At 46.3% G+C, this 19435-nt stretch overlaps 1 protein-coding gene across 1 annotated transcript in view; it reads left to right on the forward strand.

Moving 5' to 3' along the window:
- CFAP251 (cilia and flagella associated protein 251) overlaps positions 1-19435 on the forward strand; it is a 179216-nt gene that overhangs the window by 83535 nt on the left and 76246 nt on the right. The window lies entirely within an intron of this gene.

The following is a 19435-nucleotide window of genomic DNA, read 5'->3' on the forward strand; positions in this document are numbered from 1 at the left end:
GAGAGATGTGCTGGGGTTTCTCTCTGAATGGAGACTGCATGGGTCAGCTAAGAAAGCTGAGCAGTCTGTGTGTTGGCGCTGCAGAGAACCTTGTGGAAGCTGCAGCCTGTAGAGAAAGGACTGCAATCTGTTCTTGTGAGTCCGCACTGAAATATACCTGCCCTGCTAAATGAACTGCTTATCTGCTGTTATACCTTTGTGCCTGGAAGAGGCTGTTTTTGATTTTTGAATTCCTTGGAGTTTTATGAAAGCAATAAAACTGCACTTTTTGACCAAACCGCATTGCCTGTGTGAGCGCTACCCAATGCCTACGTAATAGCGTGAATCTCTACAATTGGTGTTTTGGATGCAGGCGAGAAGTCCCAAAGAGCACAGGTGATTGAAGTGTAAAAATTTAATGTCCTGGGTAAAGGCAGATTGCAAGCACTGTCTGAAAGCATGGGGGAGCTGTCCAGCCGGAAGGTGACATTGTTGCAGTGTCAGGCGTTACTGGTGTGGCTGAGGGGAGCCCTGAGAACTGGTAGCTGTCTATGTAACATAGTTGTGCGGAGGAGAACCGGGTTCCGCAATGTCGTGTGCGAGCTTCACATAGCACCTCGGTACAGAGAGATGGTGTTGACCAAATCCCAGAACCAATGGACTGCAGCATTGTCTAGCGAAACTCCTTCTTTGCCTACCCTGCCTTGAGTGCTGTTCCTCATTCGGTCAAGGGGCCGAGATCTCAATCTGAGCATGCGCCGCCCCCGGCGGCCATTTTCCCGGAAACCACCACATCGCAGCAATGGATGTGCGGGGGCCTCCGGGCTTTCACAAAATGCCGGCGGAGCCCCCCTGCACCACAGAGCACTACCGCACCAGCCTGGGAAGGTAGTGTGATCATCGCCCTGCAGCGTCAGACCGGGACCGCCACAGAATCGCCCGACTCCTGCTGCAGCCACACTACTTGTAAGAATATTCCAACTATAAGACGCATCCCCATTTTCCTCCAAAAAATTTTTTGAAAAAAATTGCGTCTTACGAGTCCGAAAAATATGGTAAATACAGCCTTTGTCCGGCATAATATGAAACATAAAGCTTTGCCTGCTTGGGTTATATTACAATTTCTAAGGCCTTTAGTAAAGGCTCACAATCCTGGAGGTGTGCACACCTCCACATACAGACCATGTGTGAGACAAATCGGACACATTTTACAATGTAAACCACACCCAGGGTCGGAGATATGGTGAGCAGCTGTGCCGTCCAACTCCTCAGCTGCTCACATCAAACCTGGCCCTGTCATAGCCAATTCACCCCTTTTAGTACTATGTGTACTAGAGCATTACTCCAGGTTTATATCACAGAGGACTTCCTCCTCTGTGATACATACATATGCATCTCACAAAATTAGAATATTATCAAAAAGTTAATTTATTTCAGTTCTATAATGCAAAAAGTGAACTCGTATATGTATTACATAGAGTCATTACAAACATAGTGATCTATTTCAAGTGTTTATTTCTGTTAATGTTGATGATTATGGCTTACAGCCAATGAAAATCAAAAAGTCATTATCTCAGTAAATTAGAATTCTTCATAACACCAGCTTGAAAAATAATTTTAAAATTCGAAATGTTGGCCTGCTGAAATGTATGTTCTTTGTTGTGAATTCTGCTTTTGGGTTCCCTCCAGTGGTTGTAGGTGGTAATTCAGTTGTCCCTGAGTTGCAGTCATGGTCAGGTGTTTCTGCTGATTGCAGTTCTGACTGGGGTATTTAGGTGTGCAGGATTCATTAGTCTGTGCCAGTTGTCCATGGTTCTGGGAGGTTTTGGATCTTTGTCTGGTTCCTCCTGCCTTGCTGCCAATTCAGCAAATATAAGTGTTTGTTTTTTGTTTCGGTGGCACACATGCTGTGTGCTTAATAATTCTGTGCTATTCATTTGTTTTCTCTTGTCCAGCTTAGATTGTGTCAGTGTTTTCTCAGTCTTGTTGGATTCTCTGGAGTTGCAGATATACGCTCCACATATTTAGTTAGATTGTGGAATTTTTTGTATTTTCTGCTGTGGATACTTTTGGAAGGGTTTTAATACTGACTGACCGCTTAGTATTCTGTCCTATCCTTTCCTATTTTAGCTAGAGTGGCCTCTTTTGCTAAATCCTGTTTCCTGCCTGCGTGTGTATTTTCCTCTACTACTCACAGTCAATATTTGTGGGGGGCTGCCTATCCTTTGGGGTTCTGCTCTGAGGCAAGGTAGAATTCCTATTTCCATATTTAGGGGTATTTAGTCCTCCGGCTGTGTCGAGGTGTCTAGGATTTGTTAGGCACACCCCACGGCTACTTCTAGTTGAGGTGTTAAGTTCAGGATTTGCGGTCAGTACAGTTTACACCAACTCCAGAGAAAGTTCCATGCGGCTCCAAGGTCACTGGATCATAACAGTTCTTTAAATTCACTCAATACTTGGTTGGGGCTCCTTTTGCATCACTTACTGCCTCAATGCTGCATGGCATGGAGGCGATCAGACTGTGGCACTGCTGAGGTGTTATGGAAGCCCAAGTTGCTTTGATAGCAGCCTTCAGCTCGTCTGCATTGTTGGGTCTGGTGTCTTTCATCTTCCTCTTAACAATACCCCATAGATTCTCATTCTCCAAGTCCTGCTGGAGAATGAAATTTCCATCTCCAATAAGCTTGTCAGCAGAGGGAAACATAAATTGCTCTAAAATTTCCTGGTAGACGGCCGCACTGACTTTGGTCTTGATAAAACAAAGTGGACCTACACCAGTAGATGACATGGCTCCCCAAACCATCACTGATTGTGGAAACATAACACTAGACCTCAAGCAGCTTAGATTGTGTGTCTCCCTACTCTTACTCCTGTGTTATGATTAGGTGGCCTTGGAGCAGCATGAAAACCTTCACTGGAGTAAGTGGAAACTATACTGACCGTAAACCCTGATCTTATCACCGCAACTAGAAGTAGCCGTGGGTTGTGCCTAACAAAACCTAGACACCTCGACACAGCCGGAGGACTAAATACCCTGTTATGACCTGGTGGTCAGGACAATAATGGACCTGGTGGTTAAGAGCACACGGAATGACCAGATAGTCACTGATAATAAAGGACGAGCTCTGGGACGTGGGAACTCTGCTGACCGCAATCCCTAATCCTATCACACACACTAGAAATAGCCGTGGATTGCTCCTAACGCTCCCTATGCAACTCGACACAGCCTAAGAAACTAGCTAGCCCTGAAGATAGAAAAATAAAGCCTACCTTGCCTCAGAGAAATTCCCCAAAGGAAAAGGCAGCCCCCCACATATAATGACTGTGAGTAAAGATGAAAATACAAACACAGAGATGAAATAGATTTAGCAAAGCGAGGCCCGACTTACCGAACAGACTGAGGATAGGAAAGGTTGCTTTGCGGTCAGCACAAAAACCTCCAAAAAGACCACGCAGAGGGCGCAAAAAGACCCTCCGCACCGACTCACGGTGCGGAGGCGCTCCCTCTGCGTCCCAGAGCTTCCAGCAAGCAAGACAACAATAAAAATAGCAAACTGGACAGAAAAATAGCAAATCAAAGAAAAACAAGCAGGAACTTAGCTTCTGCTGGGAAGACAGGTCACAAGAACGATCCAGGAGTGAACTAGACCAATACTGGAACATTGACAGGTGGCATGGAGCAAAGATCTAAGTGGAGTTAAATAGAGCAGCCAGCTAATGAATTAACCTCGTCACCTGTGGAAGGAAACTCAGAAACACCTACCAGAGGAAGTCCATGGACAGAACCAGCCGAAGTACCATTCATGACCACAGGAGGGAGCCCGACCACAGAATTCACAACAGTACTCCCCCCTTGAGGAGGGGTCACCGAACCCTCACCAGAGCCCCCAGGCCGACCAGGATGAGCCAAATGAAAGGCACGAACCAGATCGGCAGCATGAACATCAGAGGCAAAAACCCAGGAATTATCTTCCTGACCATAACCCTTCCACTTGACCAGGTACTGGAATTTCCGTCTCAAAATACGAGAATCCAAAATCTTCTCCACCACATACTCCAACTCCCCCTCAACCAACACCGGGGCAGGAGGATCAACGGATGGAACCACAGGCGCCACGTATCTCCGCAATAACGACCTATGGAACACATTATGAATGGCAAAAGAAGCAGGAAGAGCCAAACGAAATGACACAGGATTGATAACCTCAGAAATCTTATACGGACCAATGAAACGAGGCTTAAACTTAGGAGAGGAAACCTTCATAGGAACATAACGAGACGACAACCAAACCAAATCCCCAACACGAAGTCGGGGACCCACACAGCGCCGGCGGTTAGTGAAACATTGAGCCTTCTCCAGGGACAATGTCAAATTGTCCACCACATGAGTCCAAATCTGCTGCAACCTATCCACCACAGTATCTACACCAGGACAGTCCGAAGACTCAACCTGCCCTGAAGAGAAACGAGAATGGAAACCAGAATTGCAGAAAAATGGCGAAACCAAAGTAGCCAAGCTGGCCCGATTATTAAGAGCGAACTCAGCCAACGGCAAAAAGGACACCCAATCATCCTGATCAGCAGAAACAAAGCATCTCAGATATGTTTCCAAAGTCTGATTAGTTCGTTCGGTTTGGCCATTTGTCTGAGGATGGAAGGCCGAGGAAAAAGACAAATCAATGCCCATCCTAGCACAAAAGGATCGCCAAAACCTCGAAACAAACTGGGAACCTCTGTCAGAAACGATGTTCTCCGGGATACCATGTAAACGAACCACATGCTGGAAAAATAATGGCACCAAATCAGAGGAGGAAGGCAATTTAGACAAAGGTACCAAATGGACCATCTTAGAAAAGCGATCACAAACCACCCAAATGACCGACATCTTTTGAGAGACGGGGAGATCCGAAATAAAATCCATAGAAATATGCGTCTATGGCCTCTTCGGGACCGGCAAGGGCAAAAGCAACCCACTGGTACGAGAACAGCAGGGCTTAGCCCGAGCACAAGTCCCACAGGACTGCACAAAAGAACGCACATCCCGTGACAAAGACGGCCACCAAAAGGATCTAGCCACCAAATCTCTGGTACCAAAGATTCCAGGATACCCTGCCAACACTGAACAATGAATCTCAGAGATAACTCTACTAGTCCATCTATCAGGGACAAACAGTTTCTCCGCTGGGCAACGGTCAGGTCTATCAACCTGAAATTTTTGCAGCACCCGCCGCAAATCAGGGGAGATGGCAGACAAAATTACCCCCTCTTTGAGAATACCTGCCGGCTCAGGAACACCCGGAGAGTCAGGCACAAAACTCCTTGACAGGGCATCAGCCTTCACATTCTTAGAGCCCGGAAGGTACGAAACCACAAAATCAAAACGGGAGAAAAATAACGACCATCGAGCCTGTCTTGGATTCAACCATTTGGCAGACTCAAGATAAGTCAAATTCTTGTGATCTGTCAAGACCACCACGCGATGCTTGGCTCCTTCAAGCCAATGACGCCACTCCTCAAATGCCCACTTCATGGCCAACAACTCTCGATTACCAACATCATAATTACGCTCAGCAGGCGAAAACTTTCTAGAAAAGAAAGCACATGGCTTCATCACCGAGCCATCAGAACTTCTTTGCGACAAAACAGCCCCTGCTCCAATCTCAGAAGCATCAACCTCAACCTGAAACGGGAGCGAAACATCTGGCTGGCACAACACAGGGGCAGAAGAAAAACGACGCTTCAACTCCTGAAAAGCCTCTACAGCTGCAGAAGACCAATTGACCACATCAGCACCCTTCTTGGTCAAATCAGTCAACGGTTTAGCAACACTAGAAAAATTAGCGATGAAGCGCCAATAAAAATTAGCAAAGCCCAGGAACTTTTGCAGGCTCTTCACAGATGTCGGCTGAGTCCAATCGTAAATGGCCTGGACTTTAACAGGGTCCATCTCGATAGTAGAAGGGGAAAAAATGAACCCCAAAAATGAAACCTTCTGAACTCCAAAGAGACACTTTGACCCCTTTACAAACAAGGAATTCGCACGAAGGACCTGGAACACCATTCTGACCTGCTTCACATGAGACTCCCAATCATCCGAAAAGACCAAAATATCATCCAAATACACAATCAGGAATTTATCCAGGTACTCTCGGAAGATGTCATGCATAAAGGACTGAAATACTGATGGAGCATTGGAAAGCCCGAATGGCATAACCAGGTACTCAAAATGGCCCTCGGGCGTATTAAATGCTGTTTTCCATTCATCGCCTTGTTTAATACGCACAAGATTATACGCCCCTCGAAGATCTATCTTGGTGAACCAACTAGCCCCTTTAATACGAGCAAACAAATCACAGCAACGGCAAAGGATACTGAAATTTGACTGTAATTTTATTAAGAAGGCGGTAATCAATACAAGGTCTCAAAGAACCATCCTTCTTGGCCACAAAAAAGAACCCTGCTCCTAACGGTGATGACGACGGGCGAATATGGCCTTTCTCCAAGGATTCCTTTATATAACTCCGCATAGCGGCGTGTTCTGGCACAGATAAATTGAACAATCGGCCCTTAGGAAACTTACTACCAGGAATCAAATTAATTGCACAATCGCAATCCCTATGAGGAGGTAGGGCACTGGCTTTGGGCTCATCAAATACATCCCGATAATCCGACAAAAACTCTGGAACTTCAGAAGGAGTGGAAGACGAAATAGACAAAAATGGAACATCACCATGTACCCCCTGGCAACCCCAGCTGGACACAGACATAGATTTCCAGTCCAATACTGGATTATGATCCTGTAGCCATGGCAACCCCAAAACAACCACATCATGCAGATTATGCAACACCAGAAAGCTGATATCCTCCTGATGTGCAGGAGCCATGCACATGGTCAATTGGGTCCAGTACTGAGGCTTATTCTTGGCCAAAGGCGTAGCATCAATTCCTCTCAATGGAATAGGATACTGCAAGGGCTCCAAGAAACAACCACAGCGCCTGGCAAACTCCAAGTCCATCAAATTCAGGGCAGCGCCTGAATCCACAAATGCCATAACAGAATAGGATGACAAAGAGCAAATCAGAGTAACGGACAATAGAAATTTAGACTGTACCGTACCAATGGTGGCAGACCTAGCGAACCGCTTAGTGCGCTTAGGACAATCAGAGATAGCATGAGTGGAATCACCACAGTAAAAACATAGCCCATTCCGACGTCTGTGTTCTTGCCGTTCAGCTCTGGTCAAAGTCCTATCACATTGCATAGGCTCAGGCCCATGCTCAGATAGTACCGCCAAATGGTGCACAGCTTTACGCTCACGCAAGCGTCGATCGATCTGAATGGCCAAAGACATAGACTCATTCAGACCAGCAGGCATGGGAAATCCCACCATGACATCCTTAAGGGCTTCAGAGAGACCCTTTCTGAAGATTGCTGCCAGGGCACATTCATTCCACTGAGTGAGCACAGACCACTTTCTAAACTTCTGACAATATATCTCCGCTTCATCCTGACCCTGACACAGAGCCAGCAAGATTTTCTCTGCCTGATCCACTGAATCAGGTTCGTCATAAAGCAATCCAAGCGCCAGGAAAAACGCATCAACATCACGCAATGCCGGATCTCCTGGCGCAAGGGAAAATGCCCAGTCTTGAGGGTCACCACGTAACAAAGAAATAATGATCTTTACTTGTTGAACAGGGTCACCTGAGGAGCGAGGTTTCAAGGCAAGAAACAATTTACAATTATTTTTGAAATTCAAGAACTTAGATCTATCACCAAAAAACAAATCAGGAATTGGAATCCTAGGCTCTGACATCGGATTCTGAACCACAAAATCTTGAATGTTTTGTACCCTTGTAGTGAGATTATCCATCCAAGAGGACAGACCTTGAATGTCCATGTTTACACCTGTGTCCTGAACCACCCAGAGGTAAAGGGGAAAAGAGAGACAAAACACACTGCAAAGAAAAAAAAATGGTCTCAGAACTTCTCTTATCCCTCTATTGAGATGCATTAGTACTTTGGGCCACCTGTACTGTTATGACCTGGTGGTCAGGACAATAATGGACCTGGTGGTTAAGAGCACACGGAATGACCAGATAGTCACTGATAATAAAGGACGAGCTCTGGGACGTGGGAACACTGCTGACCGCAATCCCTAATCCTATCTAACACACTAGAAATAGCCGTGGATTGCTCCTAACGCTCCCTATGTAACTCGGCACAGCCTAAGGAACTAGCTAGCCCTGAAGATAGAAAAATAAAGCCTACCTTGCCTCACAGAAATTCCCCAAAGGAAAAGGCAGCCCCCCACATATAATGACTGTGAGTAAAGATGAAAATACAAACACAGAGATGAAATAGATTTAGCAAAGCGAGGCCCGACTTACTGAACAGACTGAGGATAGGAAAGGTTGCTTTGCGGTCAGCACAAAAACCTCCAAAAAGACCACGCAGAGGGTGCAAAAAGACCCTCCGCACCGACTCACGGTGCGGAGGCGCTCCCTCTGTGTCCCAGAGCTTCCAGCAAGCAAGACAACAATAAAAATAGCAAGCTGGACAGAAAAATAGCAAACCAAAGAAAAACAAGCAGGAACTTAGCTTCTGCTGGGAAGACAGGTCACAAGAACGATCCAGGAGTGAACTAGACCAATACTGGAACATTGACAGGTGGCATGGAGCAAAGATCTACCGTATATACTCGAGTATAAGCCGAGATTTTCAGCCCATTTTTTTGGGCTGAAAGTCCCCCTCTCGGCTTATACTCGAGTCATATACCCGGGTGTCAGCAGGGGAGGGGGAGCGGGGGCTGTGTAATCATACTTACCTGCTCCCAGCGCGGTCCCTGCAGTCCCTGGCTTCTCCGGCGCTGCAGATTCTTCCTGCACTGAGCGGTCACATGGCACCGCTCATTACAGAAATGAATAGGCAGCTCCACCCCCATAGGGGAGGAGCCGCATATTCATTGCTGTAAATGATCGGTGCCATGTGACCGCTCAATTACAGGAAGAAGCTGCAGCGCCGGAGAAGCCAGGGACTGCAGGGACCGCGCCGCAGCAGGTAAGGGGAGCGCAGCGCTATAATTACCTGCTCCTCGCTCCGGCTCCGTCTGCAGCGTCCTCTGGCAGTGACGCTCAGGTTAGAGGGCGCTGTGACGTAGTCAGTGCGCGCCCTCTGCTGAGCGTCAGTGCTGGAGACGGAGCCGCAGAGGAGCAGGTAATTATTGAAAGCGCCGGCGTCCTGAGAAGAGAGGTGAGTATGTGATTTTTTTTTTTATGGCAGCACCAGCAGCATTCTAAGGAGCACCTATGGGGCCATAAAGGTGCAGAGCATATAAGGGGCACAGCATTATAAGGAGCACCTATGGGGCCATAATGGTGCAGAGCATATAAGGGGCACAGCATTATAAGGAGCACCTATGGGGCCATAAAGGTGCAGAGCATATATGGGGCACAGCATTATAAGGAGCACCTATGGGGCCATAAAGGTGCAGAGCATATAAGGGGCACAGCATTATAAGGAGCACCTATGGGGCCATAAAGGTGCAGAGCATATATGGGGCACAGCATTATAAGGAGCACCTATGGGGCCATAAAGGTGCAGAGCATATAAGGGGCACAGCATTATAAGGAGCACCTATGGGGCCATAAAGGTGCAGAGCATATATGGGGCACAGCATTATAAGGAGCACCTATGGGGCCATAAAGGTGCAGAGCATATATGGGGCACAGCATTATAAGGAGCACCTATGGGGCCATAAAGGTGCAGAGCATATATGGGGCACAGCATTATAAGGAGCACCTATGGGGCCATAAAGGTGCAGAGCATATATGGGGCACAGCATTATAAGGAGCACCTATGGGGCCATAAAGGTGCAGAGCATAAATGGGGCACAGCATTATAAGGAGCACCTATGGGGCCATAAAGGTGCAGAGCATATATGGGGCACAGCATTATAAGGGGCACCTATGGGGCCATAAAGGTGCAGAGCATATATGGGGCACAGCATTATAAGGAGCACCTATGGGGCCATAAAGGTGCAGAGCATAAATGGGGCACAGCATTATAAGGAGCACCTATGGGGCCATAAAGGTGCAGAGCATATATGGGGCACAGCATTATAAGGAGCACCTATGTGGCCATAATCAAAGGTGCAGAGCATATATGGCACAGCATTATAAGGAGCACCTATGGGGCCATAAAGGTGCAGAGCATATATGGGGCACAGCATTATAAGGAGCACCTATGGGGCCATAATCAAAGGTGCAGAGCATATATGGCACAGCATTATAAGGAGCATCTATGGGGCCATAATCAACGGTGCAGAGCATTCTATATAGCACAGTTGTATATGGAGCATCTATGGGGCAATAATGAACGGTATGGAGCATCTATTTTTATTTTTGAAATTCACCGGTAAATGCTGCATTTTCTACCCTAGGCTTATACTCGAGTCAATAAGTTTTCCCAGTTTTTTGTGGCAAAATTAGGGGGGTCGGCTTATACTCGGGTCGGCTTATACTCGAGTATATACGGTAAGTGGATTTAAATAGAGCAGCCAGCTAACGAATTAACCTCGTCACCTGTGGAAGGAAACTCAGAAACACCCACCAGAGGAAGTCCATGGACAGAACCAGCCGAAGTACCATTCATGACCACAGGAGGGAGCCCGACCACAGAATTCACAACAATACCCCTAAAGATGGAAATAGGAAAACTATCTTGCCTCAGAGTAGACCCCAAAAGGATAGGCAGCCCCCCACGAATAATGACTGTGAGTTGGAGAGGAAAAGACACACGCAGGCAGAAAACAGGCTTAGCAAAGGAGGCCAATTCTAGCTAAATAGAAAAGGACAGTACAGGATACTAAGCGGTCAGCATTAAAATAATAATAATAATACTTTTTATTTATATAGCGCCAACATATTCCGCAGCGCTGTACAAATTATAGAGGGGACTTGTACAGACAATAGACATTACAGCATAACAGAAATACAGTTCAAAACAGATACCAGGAGGAATGAGGGCCCTGCTCGCAAGCTTACAAACTATGAGGAAAAGGGGAGACACGAGAGGTGGATGGTAACAATTGCTTTAGTTATTCGGCCTAGTGTAAGGCTCGGGTGTTCATGTAAAGCTGCATGAACTAGTTAACTTCCTAAGTATGTAGCAGTACAGACACAGAGGGCTATTAACTGCATAAAATGAATGAGAACATAATGCGAGGAACCTGTTTTTTTTTTTTGTTTTTTTTTTTTTTAAATAGGCCACACAGGGATCGTTAGGTTAATGCATTGAGGCGGTAGGCCAGTCTGAACAAATGAGTTTTTAGGGTACGCTTAAAACTGTGGGGATTGGGGATTATTCGTATTAACCTAGGTAGTGCATTCCAAAGAATCGGCGCAGCACGTGTAAAATCTTGAAGATTGGAGTGGGAGGTTCTGATTATTGAGGATGCTAACCTGAGGTCATTAGCGGAGCGGAGGGCACGGGTAGGGTGGTAGACTGAGACCAGAGAGGAGATGTAGGGTGGTGCTGAGCCATGGAGTGCTTTGTGGATGAGGGTAGTAGTTTTGTACTGGATTCTAGAATGGATGGGTAGCCAGTGTAATGACTGGCACAAGGTAGAGGCATCGGTGTAACGGTTGGTGAGGAATATGATCCTGGCAGCAGCATTCAGGACAGATTGGAGCGGGGAGAGTTTGGTAAGAGGGAGGCCGATTAGTAGAGAGTTATGATATAGAAGGGTTAATAGTTTGCCTTTAAGTGCCTCTTGCCTTTAATTGTTAGAATTACTAGAATCTGTTGATGCAGTAGTCTTAGTGTCTCCGCTTCAAGGAGACCATACTTCTTATCATGTATGTTCTCAATATTCAGTCACAACATGTTATTTGGTACGTGAGAGATTAAAGGTCAGTATGACCCTGGGTGATGGTGGGGGCTACATGAATTTTATTGAGAATTACATTTGTTGTAAATGGTATAAAATATTGCTCTCTTTCTATTACTTCAGATAAAAGTGACTTGCTCACAGGATATGTGTGAGGTGTCTTTTTGTCTCCAAGCGCGCTTGTAAAATGACGGGCGTAACTCCACAATTTGGTCTCACTGGTGATCTGTCAGCTGACATTTGTCCAATTATTTGTACAATAGTCCAGACAAGAATGAATAAGTGAAACAGAGTTTTTGCAGAGTCGAAAGTAAGAAAAGGGCGAATTCTAGAAATGTTTTTGAGATGCAGGTAAGAAGAGCGAGCTAGTGATTGGATGTGGGGGGTGAATGAAAGGTCAGAATCAAGGATGACCCCAAGGCAGCGGGCATGTTGCTTTGGAGTAATGGTGGAACCGCACACGGAGATGGCAATGTCAGGCAAAGGTAGGTTAGTAGAGGGAGAGAACACGAGGAGTTCAGTTTTTGACAGGTTTAGTTTCAGATAGAGGGAGGACATGATGTTAGAGACAGCGGTAAGACAATCACTGGTGTTTTCTAAAAAGGTCGGCGTGACAAAATACTACAAAAATATCCACAGCAGAAAATACAAAACTCCACCATCTAACTAAAGATGTGGAGAGTATATCTGCCACTCCAGAGAATCCAACCAGACTGAAAAAATCAACTGACACAGTCTAAGCTGGACAAATAGAAACAAAAGATCAGCACTGAAAATAAGCACACAGCATATGTGCTTCAGAAAAAGAAACAGACACTTATCTTTGCTGAACTGGCAGTTAAGCAGGAGAGGCAGGCAGAGATCCAATAATTCCAAAGAAACATTGACAACTGGCAAGGGCTAAAGGATCCTGCACACCTAAATATCCCAGTCAGAATTGTAATCATCCGATACACCTGGCCAGGACTGCGAGTCAGAGACAACTGCATTCCCACCAACAACCACTGGAGGGAACCCAAGAGCAGAATTCACAACAGTACCCCCCTTGAGGAGGGGTCACCGAACCCTCACCAGGGCCCCCAGGATGATCAGGACGAGCCAGATGAAAGGCACGGACCAAATCAGCAGCATGGACATCAGAGGCAAAAACCCAAGAATTATCCTCCTGGCCATAACCCTTCCATTTGACCAGGTACTGAAGCTTCCGCCTCGAAAAACGGGAATCCAAAATCTTCTCAACAACATATTCCAACTCCCCATCAACCAACACTGGGGCCGGAGGATCAACAGAGGGAACAACGGGCTCCAAATATTTCCGCAACAAAGATCTATGGAAGACATTATGGATAGCAAAAGAGGCCGGAAGCGCCAGTCGAAAAGACACCGGATTAATAATCTCAGAAATCCTATAAGGACCAATAAACCGAGGCTTAAACTTAGGAGAAGAAACCATCAGAACATGACGGGAAGACAACCAAACCAGATCCCCAACCTGAAGCCGTTAACCAACACACCGACGACGGTTAGCAAAACGCTGAGCCTCCTCCTGAGACAACACCAAATTGTCCACCACACGAGCCCAAATCTGTTGCAACCTGTCAACCACAGAATCCACACCAGGACAGTCAGAAGGCTCAATCTGCCCAGAAGAAATACAAGGGTGAAAACCAAAATTACAAAAGAAAGGCGAAACCAAAGTAGCCGAACTAGCCCGATTATTAAGGGCAAACTCGGCCAATGGCAAAAAAGCCACCCAATCATCCTGATCAGCAGACACAAAGCATCTCAAATAAGTCTCCAAAGTCTGATTAGTTCGCTCGGTCTGGCTGTTTGTCTGAGGATGAAATGCAGAAGAAAAAGACAAATCAATGCCCAGCTTGGCACAAAAGGCCCGCCAAAACCTAGAAACAAACTGGGAACCTCTGTCGGACACAATATTCTCCGGAATATCATGCAGACGAACCACATGCTGAAAAAACAACGGAACCAAATCAGAAGAAGAAGGCAATTTAGGCAAAGGCACCAAATGAACCATCTTAGAGAATCAGTCACAAACAACCCAGATAACCGACATCCTCTGGGAAACAGGAAGATCGGAAATAAAATCCATCGAAATATGCGTCCAGGGCCTCTCAGGGACCGGCAATGGCAAAAGCAACCCACTAGCACGGGAGCAACAAGGCTTGGCCCGCGCACAAGTACTACAGGACTGCACAAAAGAACGCACATCACGCGACAAAGAAGGCCACCAAAATGACCTACCAACCAAGTCTCTGGTACCAAAAATGCCAGGATGACCAGCCAACACGGAACAGTGAACCTCAGAAATCACTCTACTAGTCCATCTATTAGGAACAAACAGTTTCCCCACAGGACATCGGTCAGGTTTGTCAGCCTGAAATTCCTGAAGAACCCATCGTAAATCAGGAGAAATGGCAGAAAGGACCACCCCTTCTTTCAGAATACTGACCGGTTCCAAGACCTCAGGAGAATCAGGCAAAAAACTCCTAGAGAGGGCATCAGCCTTAATATTCTTAAAACCCGGAAGGTACGAGACCACGAAATCAAAACGAGAAAAAAACAAGGACCATCGAGCCTGTCTAGGATTCAACCATTTGGCAGACTCGAGGTAAATCAGATTCTTATGATCGGTCAAGACCACAATACGGTGCTTAGCTCCCTCAAGCCAATGTCGCCACTCCTCAAACGCCCACTTCATAGCCAACAACTCCCGATTGCCGACATCATAATTGCGTTCAGCAGGCGAAAACTTACGGGAAAAGAAGGCACACGGTTTCATTAAGGAACCAACAGGATCCCTCTGAGACAAAACAGCCCCCGCCCCAATCTCAGAAGCGTCAACCTCAACCTGAAACGGAAGAGAAACATCTGGTTGACGCAACACTGGAGCAGAAGTAAAACGACGTTTAAGTTCCTGAAAGGCAGAGACAGCCGCAGGGGACCAATTCGCCACATCAGCGCCCTTCTTCGTCAAATCAGTCAAGGGTTTAACCACGCTGGAAAAATTAGCAATGAAACGGCGATAAAAATTAGCAAAACCCAAAAATTTCTAAAGGCTCTTCACGGATGTGGGCTGAATCCAATCATGAATGGCCTGAACCTTAACAGGATCCATCTCTATAGACGAGGGAGAAAAAATAAAGCCCAAAAAGGAAACCTTCTGCACCCCAAATAGACACTTAGACCCTTTCACAAACAAGGCATTGTCACGAAGGATCTGAAATACCATCCTGACCTGCTGCACATGAGACTCCCAATCATCGGAAAAAATCAAAATATCGTCCAAATATACAATCAAGAATTTATCAAGATAATCCCGGAAGATATCATGCATGAAGGACTGAAAAACAGATGGAGCATTAGAGAGTCCGAATGGCATCACAAGGTATTCAAAATGGCCTTCGGGCGTGTTAAACGCAGTTTTCCATTCATCACCCTGCTTAATACGAACAAGATTATAAGTCAATCTTAGTAAACCAACTAGCTCCCTTAATCCTAGCAAACAAATCGGAAAGCAAATGTAAAGGATATTGAAACTTGACTGTGATCTTATTCAAGAGGCGATAATCAATACAGGGTCTTAAGGAACCATCTTTTTTAGCAACAAAAAAGTACCCCGCTCCCAACGGTGAAGAAGATGGCCGAATATGCCCTTTCTCCAAAGACTCCTTAATATAGCTCCGCATGGCGGCATGTTCAGGTACAGACAGGTTGAAAAGTCGGCCCTTAGGAAACTTACAGCCTGGAATCAAGTCAATAGCACAATCGCAGTCCCTGTGCGGTGGAAGGAAACTGGACTTGGGCTCATTGAATACATCCTGAAAATCAGACAAAAACTCCGGAATTTCAGAAGAGGGAGAAGGGGCGATAGACATCAGAGGAACATCATTATGAACCCCCTGACAACCCCAACTAGTCACAGACATGGACTTCCAATCCAAAACAGGATTATGTACCTGTAACCAGGGAAAACCCAGCATGATAGCATCATGCAAATTATGCAACACCAGAAATCAACAATCTTCCTGATGGGCTGGCGCCATGCGCATGGTCACCTGTGTCCAAATCTGGGGCTTATTTTTAGCCAAGGGTGTAGCATCAATTCCCCTTAAAGGAATAGGGTTCTGCAAAGGCTGCAAGGGAAAACCACAACGCCTAGCAAAGTCAAAGTCCATCAAGTTCAAGGCAGCGCCTGAATCCACAAACGCCATGACAGAAAATGATGACAATGAACAGATCAAGGACACAGATAACAGAAATTTAGGTTGTACAGTACTGATGGTAAATGAACTGGCGATCCTCTTTGTCCGCTTAGGGCAGACAGAAATGACATGGGAAGCGTCGCCACAATAATAACACAACCTATTGAGACATCTGAAACCTTGTCGTTCTGTTTTAGACAGAATCCTATCACACTGCATAGGCTCAGGAATTTGCTCTGAGGATAACGCCACAGCGCGCACAGTTCTGCACTCCTGCAAGCGCCGATCAATCTGAATGGCCAGAGACATAGAATGACTCAGATTGGAGGGTGTGGGAAACCCCACCATAACATCTTTAACAGATTCAGAAAGACCCTTTCTGAAAATTGCCGCCAAAGCATCATTATTCCATTTAGTCAACACAGACCATTTTCTGAATTTCTGACAATACAATTCAGCTGCCTCTTGCCCCTGAGACAGGGCCAACAAGGTCTTCTCAGCTTGATCCACCGAATTAGGTTCATCATACAGTAATCCTAACGCCTGAAAGAAGGAGTCTATATTAAGCAAAGCAGGATCCCCAGATTCCAGGGAAAATGCCCAATCCTGTGGATCACCACACAGCAGGGAGATGATGATTTTAACCCGTTGAATGGAATCACCAGAGGATCGAGGTCTCAAAGCAAAAAACAGTTTACAGTTGTTTTTAAAACTCAAAAATTTGGACCTGTCACCAAAAAACAAATCAGGAGTGGGAATCTTCGGCTCTAAAACAGGAGTCTGAACAATGTAATCAGAAGTACCCTGTACTCTAGCAGCAAGCTGGTCTACACGAGAAGCTAATTCCTGAACATTCATGCTAGCACAAGGCTCTTCGGCCAACCAGGGATTAAGAGGGAGAAGTAGACAAAGTAGACTGAAGAAAAAAAAATGGCTCAAGACCTTTCTTCCCTTCTTCTGAGATGCATTTAACTCATTATTGGCCAGTTGTACTGTTATGATTAGGTGGCCTTGGAGCAGCATGAAAACCTTCACTGGAATAAGTGGAAACTATACTGACCGCAAACCCTGATCTTATCACCGCAACTAGAAGTAGCCGTGCGGTGTGCCTAACAAAACCTAGACACTGCGACACAGCCGGAGGACTAAATACCCCTAAAGATGGAAATAGGAAAACTATCTTGCCTCAGAGTAGACCCCCAAAGGATAGGCAGCCCCCCACAAATAATGACTGTGAGTTGGAGCGGAAAAGACAGAAAACAGGCTTAGCAAAGGAGGCCAATTCTAGCTAAATAGAAAAGGACAGTACAGGATACTAAGCGGTCAGAATTAAAATACTACAAAAATATCCACCGCAGAAAATACAAAACTCCACCATCTAACTAAAGATGTGGAGAGTATATCTGCCACTCCAGAGAATCCAACCAGACTGAGAAAAACAACTGACACAGTCTAAGCTGGACAGATAGAAACAAAAGATCAGCACTGAAAATAAGCACACAGCATATGTGCTTCAGAAAAAGAAACAGACACTTATCTTTGCTGAACTGGCAGTTAAGCAGGAGAGGCCAGGCAGAGATCCAATAATTCCAAAGAAACATTGACAACTGGAAAGGGATAAAGGATCCTGCACACCTAAATATCCCAGTCAGAATTGTAATCATCCGATACACCTGGCCGGGACTGCGAGTCAGAGACAACTGCATTCCCACCAACAACCACTGGAGGGAACCCAAGAGCAGAATTCACAACACTCCTGACTCTGGGCCCTTTATTTCCAAATGAAATACAAAATTTACTTTCGTTGTGGAGTGTGTCAATGACTGCCTTCTGGACATCTGTCAAGTCAGCAGTCTTCCCCATGATTATGGAGCCTACTGAAACAGACTAAGGGACCTTTTTAAACGCTTAGGAAGCCTTTGCAGGTGTTTTTGTTCTACTTTACATAGATAATGACTATTAACATTAACAGAAATAACCACTTGAAATAGATCACTCTGTTTGTAATGATTCTATATAATATGAGTTTCACTTTTTGTATTGAAGAACTGAAATAAATTAACTTTTTGATGATATTCTAATTTTGTGAGAAGCACCTGTTTCTCCCATCGACTATGTGTCTGGCAGCCACCTTACAATGCTAAGAACTATCCCATGGACTAGGTCGATATACACACACTGAGGTTTTGTGCCCCACAAACTGAATGTGATCAAGGACTTGTTACATGCTATTATTATTGGTCGAGATTATCTAAGGTTCTGGGACATATGATCTAAAGCTGTAGCAGTTAGTAGTTCGGTATGCTGCCAGGAATCGGCTATGGTAACAAGATCACATGATGTAAATGGTGAATTTGCTTTCATTGTACTGGCGAGAGAGGAGGATGTAGTGTAATAAGCACAGATCAGTATCAGTGCATGTGTAGTAGAGCTGTGTGAGAGGCTGTCTGCAGATCAGTATGGTACTTGTGCAAGAATTGTGTGTGTTCTATGTGTGCTTGTAGTACTAGACTGAATACAGGTTATAGGCAGTGAGTGTCTTTGTAATATACAGGCAGCAGAGCCTATGTACTGTGGCCTGATTCCTGCTCTGGTCAATTTAAGGCCATGTAGGCCTTAACCCCTTCCCGACCTTTGACGCATACGCTGCGTCATGAAAGTCGGTGCCATTCCGACCCATGACGCAGCATATGCGTCATGGAAAGATCGCGTCCCTGCAGATCGGATGAAAGGGTTAACTCCCATTTCACCCGATCTGCAGGGACAGGGGGAGTGGTAGTTTAGCCCAGGGGGGGTGGCTTCACCCCCCCGTGGCTACGATCGCTCTGATTGGCTGTTGAAAGTGAAACTGCCAATCAGAGCGATTTGTAATATTTCACCTAAAAAACTGGTGAAATATTACAATCCAGCCATGGCCGATGCTGCAATATCATCGGCCGTGGCTGGAAACACTTATGTGCACCCACCCCACCCATCGCCCCCCCCCCCAGCCCCCCGATCTGTGGTCCGCTCCCCTCCGTCCTGTGCTCCTCTCCCCCGTCCTCCTGTCCGCTCCCCCCGTGCTCCAATCCCACCCCCCGTGCTCCAATCACCCCCCCGCACAGCGATCCCCCACTCCGTGCTCCAATCCACCCCCCCCGTGTTCCGATCCACCCCCCCCATGCTCCGATCCACCCCCCCGTGCTCCGACGCCCCCCCCCCCGTGCCCTGATCTCCCCCCCCCCCCCTTATACTTACCAAGCCTCCCGGGGTCCGTCCGTCTTCTTTCCTGGGCGCCGCCATCTTCCAAAATGGCGGGCGCATGTGCAGTGCGCCCGCCGAATCTGCCGGCCGGCAGATTCG

This window comes from Ranitomeya imitator, chromosome 1, assembly GCF_032444005.1.
Source record: "Ranitomeya imitator isolate aRanImi1 chromosome 1, aRanImi1.pri, whole genome shotgun sequence".
In the NCBI taxonomy this organism is placed as follows: Eukaryota; Metazoa; Chordata; class Amphibia; order Anura; family Dendrobatidae; genus Ranitomeya; species Ranitomeya imitator.